Genomic DNA, 26,681 nt, shown 5'->3' with positions numbered 1-26,681 from the left:
TTTTTCAAATGGCAGCGCAGTTTTAATTCAACCTCCTTCTCAAAACCAGTTCACACTGGCATTTGCAATTACAATAAAAGTTAAACACTTGGGCAATCACCATGTCCGAGTGTATGGGGTAGAATAATCTCTTATGATAGTAAAGGTAAATATTAGTTCCTTTTTCTCTTTTTGCTTGATTCCCTTTCCCCTAGTCCCTTATATCTCAATATCTGTTAGAGTTTCACAGCCTAAAAACTTTGAAACAGAAACTCAAGGTAATGGCCCTTCCTAGCTCAAGGGTCATGTCTGGCAACATCCTGGCTGAGATGCTTCATGTAACTGGTCCTGAGGGTAGAAAATGTATTGGTGTGGGCCACTGAGCTGAGTGTTTACTGTTGTCACAAACACAGTTTAATAACAGGTGCCTAGTTTCTTACATGTCTCCATTGGAAGAATACTGGAGGTCTCAAACCGGCTCACTCTGAAGAGGCACCAAAAGGGTTTTAAAACAGTTTATTTAAAATGAGAGTTTGGAGTGAATACTGTAAGTCAGATGAGAAGGATGAGTGGAGTGGTCAGGAGAGTGCTAATGGGATGTTGGTTAACACGCTTTTGGCTGTCTCAGTGTCAGGGCATGCACAGTGCAAGGCATCTGGCTTCAACATATCCCTAAAGGCCTTCTGTTCCCTCCTCCCACCCACAACTCTCAAAGGTAAATCTCCTACAGGTGTGGTCCAGCAGGGTTCAGGGCAAGGACAATGAGTGCAATGGCAGTGTAGTCCAATGGTGTAGGGTATTTGTCTCCCATCTCGCCCTCGCCCCTTAGTGGTCTACCCTCCATTTATATCAGGTAGTAGGTTTAGAGATTTTCCAATCAGTCAGCAAAGTGTGGAAAAGCAGTCATTAGAAAGGTAATCCAGTGATTCCACATCCTGACGACACAGGCCCTTTTAGTAATTCAGTCTTGTCTTTGCTTACCCAGCCTAAGAGCTACATGGATGTCCTGAGCAGTGATGTCAGGGTATTGTTAGGAATAGATTTTCAGGTTTCATTTTTAAACTTTTCCTAAAGAAAATTATAATTTTAAAAACCTCAGTTCCTTTCTTACCTTTCCTTTATTATTTTAACTTAATGCCTTTGTATATACTTTCATATTTGTGTCTCCTCTTTTGGTGTTGCGTGACATGTACTGCTTATCTTTTTTCTTGATTATATTTACTCAGCATTTTCTAAATCAGGATACAGGGGAAATATTTTCTACTTTTCAATTTAGTAGGCTACATGGCTTTGATATAAGATAAGACACCCTTGGTTGGGTTTGTGTTCCCGGTTGGGTAAACATTTCTGGTACATATAATATATATGTCATGGAAACGACATGGGACTAAAGCTGTGATAGCCTGCTGAACCTGTTCCAGCCAATGGGTAGGGCTGTTTCCTTCCAGGCCTGTCCAGTGGTGCATGAACTGAGGGTCCTTTGTGGTCTGACAGACAGCCTGCCTTTCTGACAGTAGCGAGCTTTATTGCCCCCAGAGTGCCCAGTGTGAGGACAAGAGAGGGATGGAATGAATTCTCGCTGGGGTTGAACAGACCAACATGCAATAACTAAAAATCTGGTGTCAGGTGTCAGGAATGAAAATTCTTCTTAAGACACCTAATCAAGTAAATTTTATGAAAAAACAATTCATTGCAACTGTATACATTTTTAAAAGGTGTAACTATTAGAAATAAACCTGAAAGAGACAATAGCCCACATCAGAAGCAGGTATTAATATAAATCATAATGAATGTATTACAGAATAATTGTAATGCAATAATTGCATTAGGAAATGAGTTTAGAGGGACTGAACTCATTTTTTTTCTGCTGTCCTTCTGGGAATTGTGCAAAATACCCATGTTTTCTTCAAGCCTTTGCCCAATTTTGTTCTAAAATTATCAGTATGTATTTTTCTGCCTCACTACATTCATTATTATTGAACCTAATTAAGTTGTTTTAATTAATGACCAAAGACCCAACCTCTTTAATGAGTCTGTCCTCGTGAGCTGTTCACCCACCAGGACTTGCTGGCTGAAGTTCTCACTTAGACCTGCTGTCTGGGCTGCATGTTGGGAGAGGTGCTTCCAAGGGAACAAAGTGGAGGAGGAGAAACAGGATCCATGAACATTTTGCACCCTTGATCATCTGGTATTAGAAGAATGAAGAATTCATTATTATTGGAGGGTGAGTGAGCACCGTACACAGTAATTGTGTGACAGTGGCCCAAGCCGCCTGAGCCTGAGCAGGCTCTCTGCAGGACTTCCCTCACCTGCACACCACCTGAACCTGGCTGCAAATGTCATGTGTGACAAAGGGATTTGGGGGTTAAATAAAGAACAAAATGGCTACAGCCTCACTACCAAATAGAAAAGTACAGTTTGTTTAGTTAGAATTCGGTATGTCGTGGGCTGTATAACACATAGGTGCCTTTCTCAGGGAGTGGAATAGCATGTGGCTGCAAAGGGGTCTCTTCCTCTTGGGCATTCAGCATTCAGTACCTTCAGTTTTCCTGCCTCCAGTAGCTGCTCAGATTTTCAGTGGCGAGGCTTTTCCTCCAGGGTGTCTATAGCATTAGCTGGGTTTTGCCCAGAACTAAAGGGCTATCTCTCTGCCTTCAAAGCATCGTTCAAAGACTGCTGCCTGGCTTGCCCCAAAAATGTGTTTCTATTTCCACAGAACTGTAGCTTTCCACCATCTCTCCTGGAGTGCCTGACCACAGTGGAGGCCTGTAGTGGGGATGCAAATTCCAAACGGAAAAGGGCCCATCAATCTTACAGCAGTTTTAGACGATGGGATAGTCCTTGCACATATCTATCTAATACCCTTCTATTGTCAGCTGTCAGCAATTTTACCACTTTATCCCAGAATGTGTATAATTAAGTGGTTCTCTCTGTCGTATTGATGTCTTGTTGGAACAATGAACAATTCTGGGTAAAATTTGTCCTGATCATTTGAAGGAATATCCTCCAAATAGCACATATGCTGAAAGCAAAAGGCATTTCTTCAGTGTTTCCTAATTGTTCACTCCTGTTGCAGATATGCTTAGAACCCAATTTTCTACTTGGTTTCTGCCTTTTTGAGGGAGAATTATAATTGGTTGATGTTTGTAGAGCTACTAAGAACATAAGCAAAATTGCAAGCCTCTTGAGGATGCAAACTTCTGTAACATTTTTGTTTTATATTGCACACAGTGCAGAACTGAAAGAGTGAGCTTACTATGTGCGGGCTGTGAGGAGCAGGTGAGCTTGCCCATGGCCCATGGCGGCCTCCACCTGACGCCTCTTACCTCACACCCTGACATCAACAACTGTGGTAGAGTTGAGTAAAGGGTTGCACCCACCCCTTAAAAGCATGAAATCCCTTGGGGAGTCTGAGAATAAATTCATAGCTTATCTAAGAAAGCCGTCAATGTTGATCAAGGGAATGGCTGCTGATAACATTTCCACTTGAACTCCAAATAGAATTAACTTACTTGCCACTCCCATAAATTTATGGTCTGAAGTAGGTTTAGTCATAAGGAAGAAGTGTTAGAACCCTTGCAAGAGTTCTCCTGGTGCTTTTTACTCAGTGTAGGTCAAGAATAGAGACTGGCAAAAAGGTTTTCTCAGAAGGACTAATAATAAATATTTTAGGCTTTGTCTCTGAGGTGGCTGCTCAGCTCTGCTGTTTGGTGAAGCGGCCAGACAGTAGAAACAAGCAGCGGGGCTCTCTGCCAGGAACACCTCACAGAAACAGTGAGCGCCAGGGGCTGGATTGCTCTGTGAGTTTCTCAAGCCCAGGCCTAGAGATCAAGGTACAAGTGGCTCTAACTCTTCCATGCGGGCTTCCTCAGCAGCCAGGTTCCTAAGCTTCCTGGAGTCTGCTGGGAAGGAGAGGCTGTGGAAGCACTGCCCTTGGCTCAGCCTCTGTCCATCTCCCTTCCCTCTGCACTGAATCCCTTTCTGCTCTTTCCCAGAATTCCTCAGAGCATGAGTGCAATCACTAGGCTGGATCCTGGGTCCAGCAGAAGCTCTGAGTCTTTCTGGTTAAACCACATGACTGAACTATTCATTGAAATCCCTTCCCATTTTTTTTAAGTCTACCTTTACCTTCATAAACTTCTGGAACATGAAACATGCTCTCTATAAACCAGATCTCCAGGTCTCCCAATTATAAAAGAGCAGGAGAAAACTTAGGATCATCATGACCAGGGAGGAGCAACCCAGCTCACATGAATGTTTGAATCTTAAGCACATTGACAAATAGACTAAGATTTTTTAATTTGAGATGACTGGGAAAGATAAATAGTTACAAAAAGATTTTAAATTTCAACTTTCAATGGATATTTGAAAGATGTTAGTTTTGGTAAAAATGTCTTTGGAAGTCAACATCACATGAATCACTTTGTGTGTGAAGTGTTCAGGGTTCTAGGAGTTGAAGTGGTAGGAAGCAAAGCACTGATTCTGCACAGGTTTCCCTAAACTGCTCATCCTTGTTGCATGAGTAGGAGCACAGCAGGAAAACTGCCACCATTAGATAGTAATTTTGAGAAAACCATTAAAGACGAAACATTCTGAACATGCCTATGCTCTGGGAACAGAAAAATTGATTTAAACAAATTAACCAACATTTTACCTCCTCTAAGGGCATGGTAGAAGGTAGGTATATACTAGAAAGCCACGGGAAATCTCCCTGGACCAAGGGCAAGCGCAGTGCAGGGAGTGGGCCTGGAAATGGTCAGGCTCTCTCCTTCTGTCCTCTCTCCTGTCCCAGGTCCCTTGCCTCTAGTTTGACATAGAGATATCTACACTTTCAACACTTCTTTGCAAACACAGCTTTCTCTTCTTATTTGTTGGTATGATGCTTCCAAGTGGACACCCCCAACAGAGCATGTTATTCTTCAAACAGGGTGGGACACGTAGAAGGACCTTTGTTAACTAACTCCTTGATGGAATTGACAGAAGTGAATAAATATGGTATCTCCAGCTAACTAGATATTTTTTCACCAAATCACATACCTTGGAGGGAGAAATTAATTGGCTGTTGAGTCAGGAACCACTACTTATCCAGTCAGCTCGAAAGCTGTTATTTCTGGAACTGTCAGGGCCATATCTGATATCAGTGGGGCAGTTTTCAGAAGAGGTCAGGGAGCCCCCTCCCCAAAGTACGCACTAAGTCTAGTGCTTCTATTTTGTCTAAAAACCTGGTTACTAAAACAATGAGAAATGAATTTAACAAGTGACTTCGAGCCCAAACAACTTCATGAATTTCTAAGTTACATTCACCACAAAGGGCTCCTGAGACCTTCTGTATATCAGGTGATATCTTGGCAGAAGGGGAAGCTTGGATTCTTCTGTGAACTGCTCTCTTTGTCATTGAACAAAGGCCATATTGGGTGGATGGGGGGGCATCAACTTATTGAAGATAATTTGCCTCAGAATGTAAGGTATTCCAACCACAACAGAAAAAAATATGGAGGTTCCTCAAAAAACTAAAAATAGAACTATCAGATGATGCAGCAATTCTACTTCTGGTTATCTAACCAAAATAAATAAAAACAGGATTTTGATGACATATCTGCAAAATGTGCCACTGGATTAAACCCCTAAAATATCAAAGGATAAATTTTATGTTTTGCATATTTTAACACACACACACACACACACACACACACACACACACACACACACAAAGATAAGGAAATTGGAAGTTCCCAGAAGTGGGTAAATGGGTAAGGAGCCATGTCAAACACAAGAGATAGAGCAAGAAGAATGAGATCTGAATACCAAGCCATTGATTTGGAAAGCATGAGGTCATTGCATTAGCATCCTGAGGTTGGTTTCAGTGAAGTGGGAGGGGGTCAGGACACCAGATTATAGGGATGATGAGGAAAGAGGTGGAAGGGAAAAGCACAGATTTCAAGGATGGGTTTCTCTTTAGAAAAAAAATAGTGGACTCTTGGCACAGTGACTTTAGAAAATTATTTCTCAAAGTGTGGACCTTGAATCCACTACATCAGAATCATATGGAATATTTATAAAAGGTTCTTGGGCCCACCCCAGATATTTGAGCCAACCATTACAGGGTAATAAGACTGGAATCTGAATTCCAGACATGTTTTCAGGTGGTCCTTCTGAACACCAAGGTTTCAGGACCACAGTGAATTTGGAAGTTTATCAGGTAGAAGAAAGTATTTAATGATGCTCACACCTGAGCATGTTCTAGAAGACTGAAGGACCAGGTGGAGAGGAAGATGATTGTCATTCAGTGGTGAGGGAGGTGGCCTCAGATGAGTAATGAATGGAAAAGACCCACAGGAGTCTGAAAGTGGATAAAGGAGCAGAAACTTGTGGGAGGGAGGGGGAGGAACAGGGCAAACACTCACCTGTACGGACTAGATCTAAGGGAGTGGGAGGATAAAGGGGAAGGAGTGGCCGAACCACTGCAGGGCCTGAGGACCTTATCAATCAGAGGCTGTTAAATCAGGGTCCAGCAGAGAATACTCCCACCAGGTTTACAGATCTCAGAGGAGATGGATATGGGCACTATTCAAGGCAGAGTGCTACTCATAGCAGGTCTTGGTGGGAATAGGGATTCTAGGGCCTGGCAAAGACCTCAGTAGGAAGCATAGCTGTGTCCAGGGTGGGCAAGTGGTCAAGAGAGGCCATCAAAAGCCAGGAGGACTAAGGACAAGAGGCAGGAGAGTGAGGGCAGGGCAAAGTGGAGGGTGTAATCTGTGGTTTGTGGTCAGAGGGAGTTCCAGCAATGAACTTGCTCTCTGAGGGGCTTGAGGGTGTGGATAGGGTTAGCTGCAAGAACCTTAAGTCAGGATGGGTAGAACTTCTCCATGAAATACTTGAGCTCCTTACAGGAGTTACCATATTTAGTTGAAAAAAAGATAGAACAGCTTTTTATATAGATTCTTTTATTCAGACTCTGCCTCATTAGCCTTTCCCACTGCTACTCTGTTAAAGGCGAGGTAGGCTGATATTTCTTTTATCTGGGTTTCTCTCTTACATTCCCTTTGAAGGAAGACACTTTGAAATAAGAGATACAGATGGCAGTGTGGGGGATGCCCTGCTTCCTGGGTGCCGGGTTTAGAAACAGCCTTTCAGAAAAGCTGGAGCTAATGCCTACTCCACTGGCACTAACTCTGAGCCTCATCTGCTCATGTCACAGTGTGGGGATAATAATATCAATTTCACTGGGTAACTGTGAAACTTTAATGGAAAAAAGTATATAAAATAATTAGCTTATTATCTGATACATATGAGCATTTAAGAATGGTAGCTGCTACTGAGGTAGTCGTAATTTATCATTATCGTCATCATTATCATCATCATCATTATCATCATCAGAACCCAAACAGATATTTCATTAGGAATGAACTAACAGATTATTCTGATGCAGCGAGAGGAGATGCCACCACCGCCACCCTCAGAGGGATCTTTAGATGACTTTCCATCCTTCCCCCATGTCTCCATCTAGCTCCATGGCTCTCACACTTGGCTACCCATTAAAATAAAAGTTTGAAGATTCCAATGCTTAGGTCCTGCCCCAGGTGATACCAGAATCTCTGGAGGTATAAATTGCGTCATTTTTCAGAGGCTCCTCATGTAATTTCCAGGTATCACCTGAGGTGAGCACTGCCAAGCTAGCTGGACACTAATCGCATTCCAGATGCTTCACAAACAGGCATTGGCTTACTGTTACACAGTGTTTCAAGTGACTAAAGGAAAGGTTTGGGGCTGCACAAGTACTGCACACACATTCCCTAAAGTATATACTTTCTTGGGACAGAATTTCTGTGAATGGACATTGCAGCATCCATAAAGATAGTTGCTGGAACAGATGGTGAACCTACAGGATACTGGCGTTCCCTTCCTAGGAAAGACATCCTGGGAGACCCCATGGCCTATCACTCTCTTGGTCATTATTGCTGAACAGGAAGTTGCAACTCTTTCTTTTTTTTACCCTTAATATTTACTTTGATTCAGCCCCTCTAAAAAGATAAAGTTTGTTTTTCCTGGAATATCTGTACAGTGGCTTTCTTCTCTCTTTTGATATTAGTGTGAGGGTGAAGTAGGGGAGGTTTCTGCCCTCAGCCACATTTTCTTAAAATCACTGGCATATCCTGATAATCAGCACCATGCAGGTATCACACAGGTGGGGGTTCACTCATGTTTTCCCTAAAGAACTTACTACTGGGTGACAAAGTCAGTGACCTCTAGGTAGAAATAATTATGTACCTTTGAAGCCACTGCCTCACATGGGATAAACTTAGGTCTCACCTTCAGGTTCAAGATCCTGGTGCTTATAGCTCATGAGCTTCATTTTCAGTGTTCAGTCCCAGTGGAGAAAGTCAATCTGTCCAGTGTGTGGGGAAGATAAGCAACTGGTGTGAAGAGGAAAGAGTAGGATTCAGGAAGCATGGATTTTAGTCTAAATTCCCCAAAACTCATCTTTGTGGACTGAAACTAACCTACTTCTCTGACTTCAGTCCTTTCAGCTAAAAAGTGAGATTAGATCCCTAGGTGGTTCCCAATATGTCTATTCTTGTTACAAGGCCTCTGTGCATAAATCAAAGGTTTGCGGGGACACCCAAAGATCCAGATGTTCAGAACCCTTACCTTGTATCACCTTTATGGGCCCTCTGGTTCTAATATTTTCCAGTGTTTCTCATCCCATGATTTCCAGCATGATAATGCTAAGACCCCCTCAGCTGGTGAATACCCACGCCACCCAGCCCCATCTGATTTCGTAGTGGCTGGGAAGTATGTGTCGGCTTTAGAACCCTTTTTAGTGATGACCTGGTGAGGAAAATTACTATAGTAACCTACTTCCTGGCTCCCTGCCCCCTCCATGGTTATACATGGATAATGCTATGCCATGTGGCAGTTGTGGATTTAGTTTAATGAGGGCCAAGTAAACGGTAATTGTCTTCCCCATTTATTCTAGTAATTAGATGGTGAGGCCATATCTTCAGGGCTTTTAGTGTTTAGAACAAATGGTTCAGTGTTGCAACCCTATTGCCACATGGCCTAGGATGACTCTCAGTGTTCTGCTGCCAACAGGTCAGCAGTGCCATCCTCACAGAAAACACCCAAAGATCTGCTCAGAAATGCACAAGAGCAGGGTGCCCTGCAACCCCATTTCCTTCTTTTTATGCTTCCCTTTACCTGACTAATGTAGGTGAGGCTGGAAGCTCTGGCAGAGACACACCACTTGCTAGACAGATACCTACTTCCCCACCCAACAATGCTGCAGGAACTGAGCACCTACTGAGCCAGGCTAACGCCTGCTTGAGTATGTGCACCCTGTTGTTCCCACAAACAATTTCTTCCATCTGAAAGGTTGCCTTTCATCTCTATGAGCTCATCAACATTCTTACCTATCAAGGCTTGAATCAAAGATCACTTTTTCATGCCTGTGAAGAGCCTGTCCCCCTCTGAACTCCTGTAATACTCCCTCCTGTCACATTGAGATGGTCACATTGCCTGCCCTTCTGTCCTGTTCCCAGATCTGCTCTAAGACTTGCCAGCCTGCCAGTTCCCTGAAAGTAGCTGCATGCCTGCACCCTCTTTGTATTGGCTCCAAGCAGTTGGCCACCAATGGCTCTGAATGCACACCTGAAACCTTAAGTGAATATTGTTTAGTTTGGGATTCATTTGCATTCATTTGAGGAAGAAGTGGAATTGTCACAGTAAGATGGACTTCCTAAGGCCTTCAAAAGCACTGAGGTAGAGTCTGAAAAGTTCTTGTGAGTGAGACTTACTGGTCCAGCAGAGTCTGACACTTGTTGGTCCAATGGAGAAAAGAATGACCACTGTTTTTTGTGTGTGTGTTTTTTAGGTTTCTGATGTTGTTTTGCTGGTTCTTGCTCTAGTTCTTTCCTTCTGAGCTTGGTACTTTCTGGAGCTTGGGTTGCTGCCCACCATGGCTGTAGGAGTGCTTTGATTTTGTGGGAGGAATGTTCTCCAGCTGTACAGGTGAGCAGCATTAGGATGAGGGGCTCCCGGGATGTGGAACATCAGTGCTAAAACAGGCATATTCCTGGCACAAAACCCTAATAACATCCACATAGCTTCAAGCTTCTGAAGGATCTGCATGGGGATGGGGGTGGAGATGGCATGGTGACTAATTATATCTGGTGGTGTAAGCTCTGCCAGCAGATGTGGCAGGACCAATAATGAGGGCAAGAAGACCTCAGGCAAAGCAGTTCAGAGATAAGCTGTGCCCCTTGGGAAACACAGCAGATGGCCATAAAACACTGTGAAGGCAAGTCCTGCAAACACCTGCCAGTACTGACTTATCACACCCCAAATTTACAGGGAAAGCCCTGCAAGGCACAGCTACCCCACATCAGAGACATGTAAACAGGGAAGCAGTGATAAACTAGTCTCAGGCCTTCTCTGTAGGAATCTTGAAGATGCAAAGCATCGCTTAGAGGGGTCTGAGATGAGTTGATTTTAAATTTTAAGAATTTTGAAGCTAGTTCAGGTGTATAAAGGTGTTTGGAAGCTCAGCTCTGCTCTGAGGTGAATTCTCAGAACTGAGGTATCCATCACTGTACTCCCCTGGTGACTCAATATGATTAAGGGGTTTCAATCCAGGGAATGAAAGGTGGGAAACAGAGGAAAACCCTAGGCACTGCCATCATAGCACAGGGATGATGTAGTACATAACATTTATCTTTACTTTAATTAGTATAGATGGAGCCACTAATAAAACATCAAAGTTAGTGATGACTGTCTTTGTTGATCAGTTATCTGGGGAGAGTCATGTTATTTTGCTCTTTCTGGGAGATCAGAGATGGCTCACTATTACTGTCCAAAAATATCCTAATATATAAAAAGCCAGGGGCCATCACAACCGAAACAACTGGAGAAATGACCCAAGAGTGGGCTGCGTGGGGCCACTGCCAGCAGGGGGGTTAGTGAGGGATGACCAAATGACTGAACAGCAGGCTGTGTGGGGTGACCAGGCCAGCAGGGGGGTTAGTGAGGGACAACCAAACAACTGAATGACAGGCTATGTTTGGTGACCAGGCTGGCAGGAGGAGTAGTTGGGGGCGACCAGGCCAGTAGGGGGGACAGTTGGGGGTCACCAGGCTGGCAGGGGGCAGTAAAGGGTGACCAGGCTGGCAGAGGGGGGCAATGGGGGTTATCAGGTCAGCAGGAGGGAAGTGAAGGGCGATCAGGCAGGCAGGCAGGTGAGCAATTAGGAGCCAGTGGTCCCAGATTGTGAGAGGGATGTCCGACTGCCAGTTTAGGCCTGATCTCCGGGATCGGGCCTAAACCGGCAGTTGGACATCCCCCGAGGGTTCCCGGATTGAAAAGGGTGCAGGCTGGGCTGAACGGACCTTCTTCCCCCATGCACAAATTTTGTGCACCGGACATCTAGTTATCCAAAAAAGAAAGAATCTCCACTTTCACAATCCTATTAGGATAAAGCATTTTAAAAATTACATGCATAGTGCTAAACAAATAATTGGAAATTAACAACTTACTTAATCTGCTGGATGTTGGGAAATGCAATAAAACTGTCTTTGAAGAGATTCTGTGTACAGGGCAGTCAGGAGATAGTCTGTTGTGTGATAGGGATGCATTTGGTGAACAGATAGAGAGAGAGAATTATGACTTCTCTAGCTGATGCAAGGCCATCAGAGAACATGGGAAGAGGAATCCCAGTTCCACCCCAGTTTTAGTGTAAGTATGGCCTCAATATAATTCCCTTTCATCACATAACTCAGGTTTGTTTCTACATTCTGCATCTAGGACAGCAATCATAGCTATAAACCATATCTATCCAGCAACATGCTCTACCAACCACTTTTTCAAGTAGATTTTTTTAATAGAAAGGAAATAAATCTCCTGTAAAGATAGCTCTGAATTTAGAAAGAGGGGTAGGTTGCATGACTATCTGTGCCTTCTCAGTACCCTGTAAAGCACTTTTCAGAATGTTATATACTATACAAATCATAACTGAAGCTTAGAAAATAATTCAGGAAATTACATACTATCAAAAAAGGAATACCTTGGTGTTCCTGATTATCTCACTATCAACTTGAATTATTTATTTTTTCAAGAATGTTATGTTTAGAGACAATTTTCATCAGTGAGTCAACCTTTGACTGCTTGTATGTATTGGTTTACCTTCTATTATTTATTCCCACTGCTCTTTCAGCTTTCACCATTTACTGAACTCTGATGGGAAAAGAATGTCTGATTGCTGACATGCTGACAACTTGATAAATCACTCACATACATACCACACACACACATCACACACACATCACATACACGTACAACACACACACATACCACAAACACTCCATACATACATCACATACACATGTAGCACATGCATACACACCACACACATACTACACATACCACACCCTACACATATAACATTCACAGACACTACACCCCCAAACACACCACAAACAGGCCACACACCACATATACACCAGATCCACACACTGTAGACAGTGTGGAAATTTGTCTTCAAAGTCGACTGCTTATAAAGCACCCCACTTTCCAGAAACTCCTATTTGTCTGTTCTTATTGCTGTAAGTAATAACAGACAAGTAGAGTGATCACCATGTGCTTCTTGGCTTTGATAGGAAGGTCCTCAGGGCTGACACTGCTCTTGACCAGCCTGTGCCTCCTGTCAGAGGTCAGTTGTTCTCCCTGCCTGTGGCTGCAGGTGTGGTATTTCCTCACGTGGAGGCAGAGGGGCTCTCGCCTGATGGAAAGCCTGTGATCTGTGGTTCCTGCTCCAGACCTCCAGTCAATAACAAGCAGTGTCTTGGAATATTCCAGGAAATGATAGAAAAGATTGCTTATTTAAGTGAGATGCCATTATTCTTACTGAATTCACATCAAGGAAACAGAAGCTCTGAGAGATGCATCATTTGGTCTCTATAGTCACTGTCTTCAGAAATCAGCAGGACCGGATTCAAGAGCTGTCCTGCTTTCTTCTTACATGTAGAAGATACTTAGTTCTTTTAATTTATTGATTTAAGGTCTTTCACTATACTGTTTACCATCCAGTATATTTTTAAGATAATGGGACTCATATACATTTAAATATATTTCTGAGTGCAGTCCTGTAAATGACAGTAGATAAATCACTGTGAATTATTGATTTACAACCATGGAGGTGATACAGAGCATCTGCTTATGACAGCAGGCCCAGGCCTGTTCCTGGCTACTGAAATATCATACCTATGTTCCTCTTAGCTTGTGGTTATGAAACTTGAAGAAGTGACTTTGTGAAATATTATATTTTCTTGAAAAATCCCTCTTGCCTTCTAGTTTAATGCATTCCCTCTGCAATAAGGCCCATGGATTCGGTGAAGAGAGCAGATCATGTTAGCCACTTCACCTGAAACCCGCTGCATTTTCAGCTGCACTGGCAGGCGGGAACAAGAGGCCTCGCCCTCAGATTGGCACAGACTGAGGAAAGCAGACAGAATTTCACACTTGTTTTCCTCTGCTCACTAGGATGCCTCTGTTCATCCAACTGATGAGACTAGTGCAAAAGTTCCTCATCTGAAATTTATTTCCTGGAATTTCCTATATATTTTTTGAGAAGTCCAAAGGGATAGTTGTTCACTAAATTCATTGTATAAAATCAGGCCGGTGGCTCCTCACTTAAATGGTACTTCTTCATTTATCTTGATGGGCCTGCAAGTGGTGATTCTATATTTGCTTTTGTTTCCTTGGTGTAAATCTTATCTCCTCAATTTCCTTGAGGTTAAGAGCCATGATGTATACTTATTGATTATTTAGTAATTTTTTCTGGTTAATTGATGGGTGATGAGACATTGATAAAATCTATATCACTATGTTTTTGGTTAAGATTTTGTCTATCCAGATTGGATTAGAGAATCAGACCTAGACAAGGATCCCACCAGGAATACGGGGTTACCCTGGAAAAGGAGATGCATGTGATTTTTATAGTTATTATACTGCCCTTCATCTTCTCTTTGTTTTGCTTTTTTTATTGGCATCCTAAATGTACAAAATTCTTAAGGCTGTTTATACAGTTGTAACCAACAATCTCTTATCAATGTATCTTCCTTCATCTTTAACAACTTGTTTCCATTAGCTGAGCCAAAAAGCAGGCTCTTTCCATGAGGCTACACACTACAAGTTTCCCCTGGGGTTCCTCTTCTGCAGGGCTAGAACAAGAAAGAATTACTTCCATTTTGATACTCTTCTTTGTTTCAACCTTATTCCAGATCTTTACCTATTCAAAGAGATGCCCATGCTGTGCCATTTCCTTTGGGGTTTCTTGTCCCCTGGTTTGCCTTCCATCCATCCTCTGTGTCACTGTCTTCCCAGAGATACTCCAAGGCAGGGGTCAGAACCTGTGAGCTAAATTCAGTTCACAGATGTGTGATTTATTTTTTATTTATTTTTTGTTATCCTCACCCAAGGATATCTTTCCCATTAATTTTTAGAGAGAGTGGATGAGAAGAAAGGAAGGAGAGAAGGATGGGGGGGGGGGGAGAGAGAGAGACAGACATTGATATGAGATAGACACATTGATTGCTTGCTTACTGATTAGGGGCCAGAATTGAACCTGCAATCCAGGTAGTGCCTTTGTCTAGGAATCGAACCCATGACCCTTCGATGCATGGTGAATGCTCTATTTACTGAGCACACTGGCCAGGGCTACAGGTATGTGATTTAAGAAACAAGTCAAATTGGGTGCCATCACACTAAAAAATAGAAAGCTTTCAAGGCTCTCTTAAAAGCCAGAGGATCAGGCAACACTGTATTGCACAAGGTGAGAATCCAAGGAAGGTGATTGAAAGTGGGCATCTGGAGCTGGTATAGGCTCTCCCCACTCTCCTTCCTCCCAATCCCCCATAGGAAATCCTAACTAGCTTCTGTCTGCCCTCCCTCATCTTCCCTCCCTACGTGGATCCTGGAGGCATTCAATTTTGCAAAGGAATAAGAACATCTGAGCATAGAGACCCAGTGTGGTATGATGGCTTCGGAATGTGAGGACTTGACTACAAGTTCCACTTCTACCAGCTGTCCCATCATGGGTGGTCCTTGAATTTTTTATTTTTGTCTTATCTTTTCTTTATAGGGCTATTGAGAGGAATTCAGGAAACAGTGGCATGAAAGTACTTCTCAAAAGACAAAGCAGACATTGGCTCTGGTAACCACTCCCTTGTTTATCTCATGCAGCTTCTCCAGGGTCTTTGGTGCTGCCTACACCAGAGTTTGTGCCAGATGTTCCCTCTGCCTTTAACTCTCTGAGGGTGGGAATATTTGCCCATGGATCTTAGAGGCTATGACACTATTAATCTAGGCAAGCCATTTTTTTCATGTTTGTGACCTCCCTTAAAAGGGCAGGTAAAGCAGAGAAGCATGTTGGACTGATTTTCTTACGGGTAGGCCACCTTACTTGGTCAAAGGAAGAAGGGTGATTCCTATGTGCTTACCCTCCATGTAGGTTTTTATTACAAAGGGCCTCACACACCCACATACTGCCCACGAGCTGGCATGACCCCAGGATAAATAAAGCATGCATTTTTCTTATTAATCACCAATATAAAAACACATGGCCTCTCTTTCTATTGTTCTCTGCCTGGTTCACACCCTGTATAATTGTGCACTGTTTCTATAGCCCTGACATGCCCTAAGCTACTACCAACATTGACTGACTGGCTTATAAAGTGTATTATCTATTCTCAGTATCTTCATGGAGTTCCCTGAGAGTTGTCCAGGTGGTGACTCAGGCCTTCAAGGGCAGTGCACAGAGAGGTCACCCATGAGGGGAGCTATGGTGACTCCGAAAGCTTCTCATTGATAACCACATTCATTTCTGTGAGAGTCACTTCATAACAATATCTAGCTAAATGTCTACATTTGCTTCCTAAACCAAATAAATTCCATTACAATTAGGTCATTCTATGTCCACTTTACAAGGCAAGCTCTTTGAAAGGGAGTTCATTATGATAGTAGTCTTGACAAAATGGAATAGTTCTTGCATGGCTCTGTATGTCTGCAAGGAAAAGAATTTTGCTCTTAAGAAGGCAGGTATTTTACCACAAACACACATGCTTTATAATCATGCTGAGCAGGAGTTCATCAGCTTATGAGCTACATGCTGGTTGAAAAAACTAAAACAATGTATCCATAATTTATTAAGTTTCTAATTTTAGATATACAACAGAATTTTGCTTAATTTCTAACTGAAGTTAATGTTCATAACTTTTCTCTGAGTTAAAGCAGAGATTTTCAACTGGTGTACTACAAGAATTTTTAAAACATGCAATACCTGACCATTTAATCAAGGGTATTGACCTCTTTTACCTTAGATTGTCAAATTTAGAAAAATGACAACAGACAACAGCAGCCTGGTGTGAATGCATCAAAATTATTTTTTGTCAGATCAGCAAATATTTTTGGTGTGCCACAGAATTTTAGTAGTTTATGTGTGCTATGAGATGAAAAAGGTTGAATATGGTTGAGTTAAAGGGTTTTTATAATAACAACTTTCTTTAATTCCAAGCCATATTTAGCATACTCATTTTAACACATTTGAAATGAGGAAATAATATACTCTGGAGAGATAGTTTGTACTCACTAGATACCTGTGAAGTTCTGTATATTCCCCAATTTTTTCTGGGCTCATGAAATAGGGGAAAGAACCTTATGTGTCACTTTCAGGTTGAGGCAGATAAAAGTTTTTGTGCCTCCTTCATTTTTCTCTCTCTCTGACCTTGGAGGCCATGTGACCCAGACAGCATAGTTCTAAGAGCAAGCTGCCCAACCTGCATTCTACTGTGATGAGAAAACAAAAACAAAAAACACAACAATATTATGGTAAGTAAGGTCTGTGGGGTTTATTTGTTACTGTAGCATAGCCTAGTCTACCCTGTCTAATACAAACATTTATGGTAAAGGGAATTTTTTCCACTGAGAAAGTTAATATTAAATCTATAACAACTTTTACAATAATTGTCATAGAACCCACAAATACAAATTCTATTTATTTTGGTTCTATTGGTAGATGGGAAAACTTTCTAAAGCAGTCGCTACCTTTAGAGAAGTTGTTGTCAATTGAAGGAGGGTGTGGTTTATAAGAAATTCCCTGTAGAATACTTTCAAATTCCCATGCCACCTTAATCCTTATTCTTCTTACCCTCCAGATTCTGATATAACCTTTTATGTTTTTCTACATACTTTTGAGAACCACAAATTAGAGGGGGAAATTTTTGTTAAGCATAGTAATAGTTGCTTTCAATTTTTTATTTTATGTAAAAAATATTTTTATATACTAGTATATATATTGGAGGAGGAGGCCAAGAAGGCAATGGGATGAGGTCAGGGCCATGGAGGGAGTGAAGAGAAGTCCTGACAGGTCAAGGATAAAGAGATGACAAGGATGGTGCCAGGGCAGCATGGGGAGGGTTGAAGAGGTGACCAATGTAGAGACATGCAAGGGATTGAACAAAACAAGTGAATATACTGAGGATAATGGAAGTCAATTCTCCTACCACTGAAGAAGATAAATTCTAGTATAAATACTAAAGTGGCAAGGCCAGAATAAGCTCTGGGCTTTTTGATTGGAAGTGTATACATCTGTATGAAATCATGGTTTCTAATATATATAATTGGAGACAAAAGTGGTGTACATTTATATGGGGGATATGCATACACACATATATTTATTAGCTCCCTCTCCCCTCTCTCTGAGAGGACCTAGAAGCAATCATACCCAGTAGCTATGAGTGTATCTTGCACCCAGCTCTTAATTGCTAAACAAGATTCTCCACTAAAAGAATCCAGGACTTGGAAAAAATGGCTGATTTCAGGTTTGGGCAGGGAAGGTCTAGATGGGCCTGAAATGAATATCTTCTTCTACCGGAAAGTAACAACATACCCAGAAATGATGGAGATTTGTGGAAAGGGCACAGAAACCAAGCCCAAGGCTCCCACTGGTCAAATTTTAGATAAATTGAGCATGAAAATAAATAATGATAGTAATACATTATAACTAACTGAATAAAATCACAACCCATGAGTTTATTCTGATGTAAATAAATGAAATCAATAAAGTCCTTCCAAATAGAATGCAACTATGAAATGTAAAACTTCCCTCTGAGTAACCAAAGTACTAGTGATAATTGATTCAAGAAAGAGTCATTAATGGATGCTAAAACTAGTGGATAGAAATTTTATAAAGAGCAAGATATTGTCTTATTCTCAAAGTATTTCACCACAAAATGCTAATTTGTTATAAGGGAAAATAGAAACTTTTATAGTGTAGAAACCTGGAAGACCCCTAAACAAGTGGCCATACTTAACACCTGTGGTGATTAGACTGAGCAAGGTCCTGTGTCTTCTAAGATGAGTCACTGAGAAGAACACCAGATCACTTCTATGGGATTCCTGACCAAAATGTATAACTTCAACTCAATTATGGTAAAGTGCTAGATAGTGGGACATTTTACTGGCTGCTCTCTAAAAACTGATGAGTCTTGCAAGATAAGGAAAAACTGAGCAGTTATTCCCCAGGGAAGGGAAGTAGGGACATGTTGCTAAGTGCAATGTGTGGCCTTCTGTTAGATCTTGGACCACTGTGCCTTTTCCTTCCTTTCTCCCCCCCGCCCCCCACACCCTCTCTCTTCCTTGCTATAAAGAACATTATTGGGACAAACAGTGAAATTTGACTGAGGTCAGTGGATTAGAGGATAGTAATATATTAATATTAATTTATTTTTCTATTTTTACTTTTTATTGTGGTAAAGTGCATAACATAAAATTTGCTATTTTAAGGACTTTGAAGTGTTCAGTTCAGTAGTGTTAAGTATACTCACATTGTTGTTAATGTTAACTTTTTTCAATAAACATGTAGATTTATTTATTTATCCTCACCTGAGGTAATGTTTTATTGATTACAAGAGAGAGGGGGAAAGAGAGAAACATCGATTGGTTGCCTCTGACCTGGAATCAAACCTGCACCCCTTTTGGTGTATGGGATGACGCTCCAACCAACTGAACCACCCATCTGGGACAACATATAGATTTATTTTAAATCAGTTTAGTACATGATACAGGTTGGTTTAGCAGCTTCTAATGAACTAAAATTGAAATTTCTAAATACAGCAGTGTCTGCAGTTGCTATATGAATATTAGCTTTATAAATTTGTTCCGTTATTGAAATGATAGCCAAAAACCAACCTGATTGATGCTCATTCATCACACTCTTCTCAATTCTGGTCACTAGCTGCATCCTGGGTTAGGATGGAATTAATGCATATTTTAGGCTTCAAAATGACTCAGTTTAACTGCCAAGTGAGTCATGAGGTTGTTGGGCACCTACAGAGTTACATTTGGCATATTAAGAGAAGAGAATATAATTCCACACAGCAGCCCTTTAAAATAAAAGAAGACAGCCACAAGACTCATGCACAACCTTATAAAGATTCCTGTTGAGCAAAATGACTTAACTGATTTTTCTTCAAGCACAATGCTCCAAAATATCCTATACGTGTCCTTTGAAACTTGGAAGATCCCAGAATAGTATATTCCATGTGGGACATTTTGAAAGATAACATTTTGGCTTTAGTGACTTACATGGCAGTCCTTAATCTAACAAGTCTGTTTAGAAAGTGTGGTAGTTTTGTTCTTTCAATTTGCAGAATTTATAGAGAAAGAAAATTACAGCCTGGACAACCAAGGCAAGGACAATTTCTCCAATGAAACTGGCAGCCTCAAAGGCAGACTTCCACACAGGTTGTAAAGTTGGAGTTCAAGTGGTAGTAATTATATCTGGCATAGTCACTATAGAAGAAGGCATGGTTGTAGTTTTAGCTGTAGAATTTGTTGGCAATAGAGCGGCAGTGGGCTCAGAACAGAACTCTGTTCTGTTCACCACCGGGCAGTCACTCACTTTACATTCTGTTCAGACGCAGGTAGTATTAGCAACAGCACTGCTAGCATTAACACTGCAAACACAGCTCTTGTGGCTTTCACAGGTTTCTGGTACTAGAGTGGTGGCCAGTGCAAGGGTTGTCAACAGCACTGGGATGTCCTGTTGCTGGGCACTGAAGCTGAGTTTGGAGCCAAGGTGTTGTTCAGAGCCAGTCCTGGCACAGAGCATGGCCAATGCAGCACGCTGCCCAGAGAGGAGGTGGTCCAGGTCCCTCTGTCTCCTGTGGTGCCGCCCCAAAGCTAATGTTCATGTTTTGATTTGGCTGGTTGTCCCTGTAGTTGTAGGAAATTCTCTTCTTTTCCCTTAGGAAATATGTATTTTAGAGGTAAAATATATATATATTACATATAAGCACAACTATATAACAGAGAGAACACCGATAAAGCAAGTGTGGTGAAGTAGCATTTGGAGACTCAGATGCATATTAGGCAGTTCTTTCTCAGCTGCCCTTCCACCACTCACCAGCCTTCCTGGAACCATATGCTAGTATAGGAAGCCTCTTGCTCATTCACTCTTTGACTCTTTGAGACTGGGCCTCTAAAAAAAAAGAAAAAGAAAGAAAGATTACTGAGTAATAAAATGGAAATAATGAACAGAAAACTAAGAGAGAACAACAAGTGTATCTAATACTCATCCTTCCATGATGACATCTACACTAATAGAGAAACATGCAAACTGGTGTCACTCCGCTACACCTACCAGCCAATCAGGGCGAGTATGAAAATTAACCCAACAAAGATGGCGGTGACCACAGAGCTGGAGGCTTGGGTTGCCACCAGTGATGGAGGAAGCCAAGCTTCCCACCTTCCCTGGCGCCACTCAAGGGAGAGAACAACATGCTGGTGAGGCCAGGAGCCTGAGATATCAACACAGAGGGGCGCCTGCCCCAAGCCTCCACAGTGTGGCTGGGGGCAGGCCCCCAGTGGACACACACACACACACACACACACACACACACACACACACACACATGGGGTGCCTGATCCGAGCCTCTGACGCCGCTGCAGTCAGACCCCCAGTGGGGACATATACACTCACACACACACACACACACACACACACATGGTGCCTCCATGGGGAGAGGGCCTAAGCCATCAGTAGGACATCCACTGAGGGCTCCAGGACTGTGAGAGGGGGCAGGCTGGGCTGAGGGACCCCCACCCCCCAGTGCATGAATTTCATGCATCAGGCCTCTAGTGAAGAAAATAAAACTCCATTACTATTGAGTTCCAGGTTTCTCTCTCCCTCTACAAGGCTCAGCTCCATTGCTCTTTCCTTATCCAGGCTTCCCCTCCTCACCCCAGCCTGGCCTTTACTTCTTTGAAGTCTTATAGCAATAAAAATGATTCTCTATTGTATCAAGATTTTGTGTTGTTTTCTGTGTATAGTTTATAAAAGCAAGGTTTTAGGTGTTTATTTTAATTGTGGTAAAATACATTTAACATGAAATATGAAATACTGTATTTTCTCCTTAAAGGTATCCACATGTCTCAGATAAACAGGAAAGGTATTAAATAAATCTCCATCTTGTTTATGAAACAAAATCCTCAAGGAGATTTTTAATGCTCTTACCATTATGATTAGTATTTTGTGATTACAAATGATAGATGAGCCATAAACTCAGTATTTAGAGCAGTTCAAGAAGCAATATGAATCTCCTCTTATTCACTTCAGGAAGATTAGGCAGCTGGCAAGCCCTGTGGAGATGAGATTCTGTGATTCCTGGTGTCTAGGTGTTGGAAACAGTGATTTAGAACACAGATTGCTTGCTTCTGTTACTACACCTTTTGCCTGCATGGCCTGCCCCTGAAACCTGCACTCCTCCTGGGGGATGATAGAAATGGACATCAGGCTGAGTGAGTGGCAGCCTATATTTCAATTATTTAAATTGCTTGCTCCACCCTTGAGCCTACATAGCTCCATTGCAGAGAACAATCAAGTCACCACCGGTTTGTTATTTCGAGGAGTTCCTCAAGTTGTGGGATGTGTAAATAGAGACTGACAGCCAGAGTAGGGTGGAGATAGGGTTTTAAGGGCTGGATGAAGAAACAATAGGGCTTGAAAGAAGACTGTGCTTTGGTTAGCTTTTATAACACAGGAAAGCTGGTGCTGGTCCAGAAAGGCCAGTCCTTACCCATAAAAGAGGCCATTAGCAGGAAGACCTGGGGACAGATTTTCATCTCAAGTTGCACAATGTAATTACCTGGGGAGCTTTGAAATGTCCAGCCTTCCAGGTCACACCTAAGATCAATTAAAAAAAAAAAAGATATCTGGTGTCAGAATCCATAGTTTTTAGAATTCCCTCATTGAGTAGGATGCATGCTGAAGTTTGAGAACCGTTGCTCTAAGGCCACACTCATATATGACATGTGTGACACCTTCTGAAAAGCATAATGGCTTGCAGGAAATTATTAAAGAGCAGTAAATGACTTTTCTTTAAAAATTGTACATCTTTTTAAGAAACCCAATGGGGTGATATGAAAACAAATTTAAGCAATAGTTATCTTTGCAAACCAGCGTGGGATTATGGTTAATTTTGTTTTGTTTTGCTTCTCTATATTTTCAGAATTTTCTTAGAAGGGCCCTGGCTGGTGTTTCTCAGTGCTTAGAGCATCGCCTCACACACTGGAGGGTCTTTGGTTCGATTCCTGGTAAAGGCATACACCTATATGGTAGGTTTGATCCCTGGTCAGAGTGCAGGTGGGAGGCAACCAAACCATGTGCCTCTCTCATATCAATGTTTCTCTCTCTCTCTTGCCCTCCCTCCCTTCCTTCCACTCTCTCTAAAAAAATCAATGGGAAAAATATCCTCAGTGTGGGTTAACAAAACAAAACAAAATTTCTTAGCAGGAAGCCTCTAATCATCCTATATAATAAAAGCCTAATCTGCAAATTGTCCCCCCCAGTGGTTGTTTGACTGCAAGTTCGACTGGGAGACCCAGAGACTGGGAGTTTGACCACTCACTATGACGTGCACTGACCACTAGGGGACAGTACGGAACATGGCGGGCATCAGTGACACCCTGTGACCTCTTGCCAGCTACCTGGGGGTCTTGGGGACAGAGCTGCAGTGAGTATGCAGGGTGTTTGCCCAACTCGCTCTCACTCCCCGTGCTACCCTCTCCCAGGACTCCAGGGATTGCTCTCAAGGGAAGCTCCTGCGCTCAGGTGCCGGGCGCCCGCTAGGAGCCTGCCCGCACCCACGCAGCATCTTCCAGGTGAGCCAGGCTGCAGCCACTGGGACCACAGGGGCCGGTCGGGCTCCCCGTGGGTTTGCGCAGGAGCTGGTCTCCGAGGCCGGCAGAGAGAGTACACTGCCCACCCGCTTCTGTGCAGCCCAGATGCCCACGCTGCACCCCGGCCCACAGTGTCTAGCTGCGCTCACCACATCTCTGCATGGGGACTCGGGCACTATGACTGAGGCGGAGGGGGGCACACGGGGGTCTGGGGGCCCAGGTGCTGCCCAGGGCCCAGAGGTCAGCTGGGATGTTCCCTTCCGTGCCAGATGCTCGTGCTTTGATCGCTGGCCAGGCCTAGGAACCACACCTGTGCATGAATTTCATGCACTAGGCCTCTAGTTTTTAATAAAAATAATTCAATTTTTAAAAAGGAATAAGTTGTAAATAACTTTAGATTTGCTCATAAAGACAGAGACAGAATTATTTAAAGACGGGGCACTGACCTGGGAAGTACAGAGGCCTGGCATGTCCCCTGGAGAGCACACAGAACTGATTTGGGGTCTCTGCAGTGAAGGGGTGTGGACAGCAGTCTGACCCCTTGTGATGATTCTGTGTGGTGCATCTCTGTCACCTCCAACACAAAAGGCAAGAGCAGCACCGTGCTGGGCTCACACTCCCAGACACCAGGTGAGGACACCCAGTGCCTCCTGATCTGGCAGTGACCTTCCAGATGGCTCCAGTGAGGTCACTAGTCCAAAACTTCATTGCCAGCCACTCCTCTGAAGTGTATTTGCTGTGATGACATTCAAAATAATGTTTGTGCAGGACCACGTTTCTCTCTAGCAAAAGCCCCTCTGTGCAAAGTGTAGGGCATCAAGCTTTGAAGACACATGTGGAAGATCTGCTTAGATTTACAGATGTGTGTCATGAGTTCTAGGATGAGCTGCCTCTCCACTTTTGATTTTCAGGGCTGCTGTGGTGTGATGTCAGATAAACTGATCCTTGATGACCTTTTCCTACTGACAGGAGAATTCCTGGTCTCACCTCTTTTCATGGAATTTCCACCTTCCTGTGTTGAATGAGACAAGGTCAGAGAAGTAGCCTCGGTGTTTACTAAATATCACAGTTCACTTTCAGGCTTTCCTCCTTCCCAGAGCAATGATATGAACTCAGAAACTTAGAAGGGGAACGAGCAAGTCATCTTCCCTGGGAAGCTGGGTGCATCTGGTCAAATACAGTGGCTGCTTTGCAAGGGCAGAAAGGAAAGAGGGCTGGAGACTTCAAACTGACTTTTCAACCGAGTGTTAAAAAGACGGTGGAATAGAGACAAGATGTTTCCCTGCAGCACATGTTAAGCCATAGCTTATTATTTCCAAGGCTGCTCATTTGGGCTTTTTTGTCTTCCCCATCCCTACACCAAGCTGTGACAGCCCCCATGGTCATATAAGATCGGCTTTCAGAAGTTCCTGCCCCACCCTTAGGTCCCAGGCCCCAGGCTATAATACAGGCTGTTCCCTACTGGGTGCTTTTCCCAGTGAGAACAGGAAGCAAAATCAGCATCTTCATGCTCCCTCTAAAGACTCATTTCTTTCCTGATCTCATCCTTCACCTGTATTGCTTTGTCAATTCCTACTGCTGACATCTGGAATGAAGGTTGAGAAGAATAAGGGAGGGAGAAAGGAAAGAAGAGGCATCTGCCATTACCTTGTTTATGCACTTCAAAGGGTTTACTAATGAGTGTTCCTATTGTCTGAATTCCTTGTCTCAACTTTGGTTTTGCAATCTATACATTTAGGGAGATCACAGAGAACCGAAATGCAGCTTTCACAAGAGGACAGAATAGCATTGCTCCCCCCATCCCTGGAATCAAAGAGGCAATTGTCAAAAGAAAATGAATTTGACTTGGAGGACTCACACAGCTATTGGAACAGGTTCACAAAAGATGAAAAAATGACCTAGTTGAGGGAAAGCAAAAAGATGTGGAAAGAGAGCTGTCAAAAGCCAAGTTAAAATGAAGTCATCTATAATAATAAAAGTGTAATATGCTAATAAACTGGATGTCCTTCCAGATATCCTTCCGGATGACCTTCTGGACAAAGCCAAGGCTGTGAGGGAAGCCCGGGTCCTGGGTGCCAGAGGGAATCCAATACCAGCAGCTGGGGGAAGGAAGGCCTACTCTTGCATGAATTTTGTGCATTGGGCCTCTAGTATTAAGATAATCTCTTGGTGAATCTGCTTACCACTACTGCTAGACTTCCTTAGATAGTGGTAAAACCAAAGGGAATAATATTAATTACCATCCCATATCTATTCCTATTCTTCCCTCCCCCTATCCTGTCAGCTAGTGGTTGTTAACTGGTGTGATGTTGGTGATTAACATTTGGCATGGCCTGGAGATATTTTTGGTTGTCACAGCTGGGAGGAGGGGTTACTGCATCTAGAAGACAGAGGCCAAGGATACTGTTAACCATCCTACAATGCACAGGATAGTCCCCTGCAACAAATTATCTGGCCCAAAACTTCAAAGTGCCAAGGTTGAAAATTCCTTGCATAGGTATTTATTCTCAGCATGAATAGAATCAGAAGGGCAATATGCATGCTCCTTGATGAGTCTTCAAAGAAGTGTTTTGTTGTTTCTGTAAAGTTTTATTCTTATATTCATCATCACCATATTTACCCCATCTGTCAGACTGCAGGAGCCTCCCTCATGGTCTTCCAGAACCTTAGAGATATCTCACAGGTCGCATATCCAGCCTTTTCACAGATCTATACATCTTCTATGCAGTTATTCTTCCTTTATTATCTTCATGATCTATGTTCTATTCTTCTTTCTGATCTCAATTTTCCCTTTATACATTCTATCACATGTTTTCCATTGTTTTTCTGATCCTATGATTGGAAGTCAAGTCCAAACATTCATAATACAATAACACAGGTTCCAAAATCAGGGTTGATGGAAATGTATGGAGTTTAAAAGTCATATCTAAAATCATGTATCACATGATCACAGGCTTTTGTGGATGTCTGGCTGTAGTAGGAGATATTTTTCTCTTCTGGTTGCTACTGTTAGGACAGGGTTCTGTTTTGCTGATTTGAAATCTGACTCCTTGAGAGAGAATAGAGAGTAGGTGAGAGATATCTCTCAGGATCTTGCATCACTAGATAGTTGAGAATAATTATTTACATTTACGACAAAAACAAAGCATTAAATACTAAAAGAAAAGCATTATAAGAATTTGTGTGAAGTTGGAGGATTCCTCGCTTTGTTAATGCTGTCAATAAAGTAATCATAAATGACTCAGTGGTTTCCAAAGGTCAACATCTAGTCATAATCCAAGATCAGCCAATCTGAAGAGATTTACAGAGTTAAAAATGGTTTAGATATACGTGTGTGAAGGGTAAGATTTATGCATAGGTGATTATATTCAGATACAAAATAATTCCAAATGAGAAAATGTTCTGAAACTGAACCCAGTGACCTATTTATGAGAATATCTGAGTCCTTCTTCAACACAATTCTATAAATGCCTTAA

The sequence above is a fragment of the Myotis daubentonii genome, chromosome 3, assembly GCF_963259705.1.
Source record: "Myotis daubentonii chromosome 3, mMyoDau2.1, whole genome shotgun sequence".
In the NCBI taxonomy this organism is placed as follows: Eukaryota; Metazoa; Chordata; class Mammalia; order Chiroptera; family Vespertilionidae; genus Myotis; species Myotis daubentonii.
The sequence above is the reverse complement of the archived record's forward strand: the minus strand, read 5'-3'. Positions refer to the sequence as shown.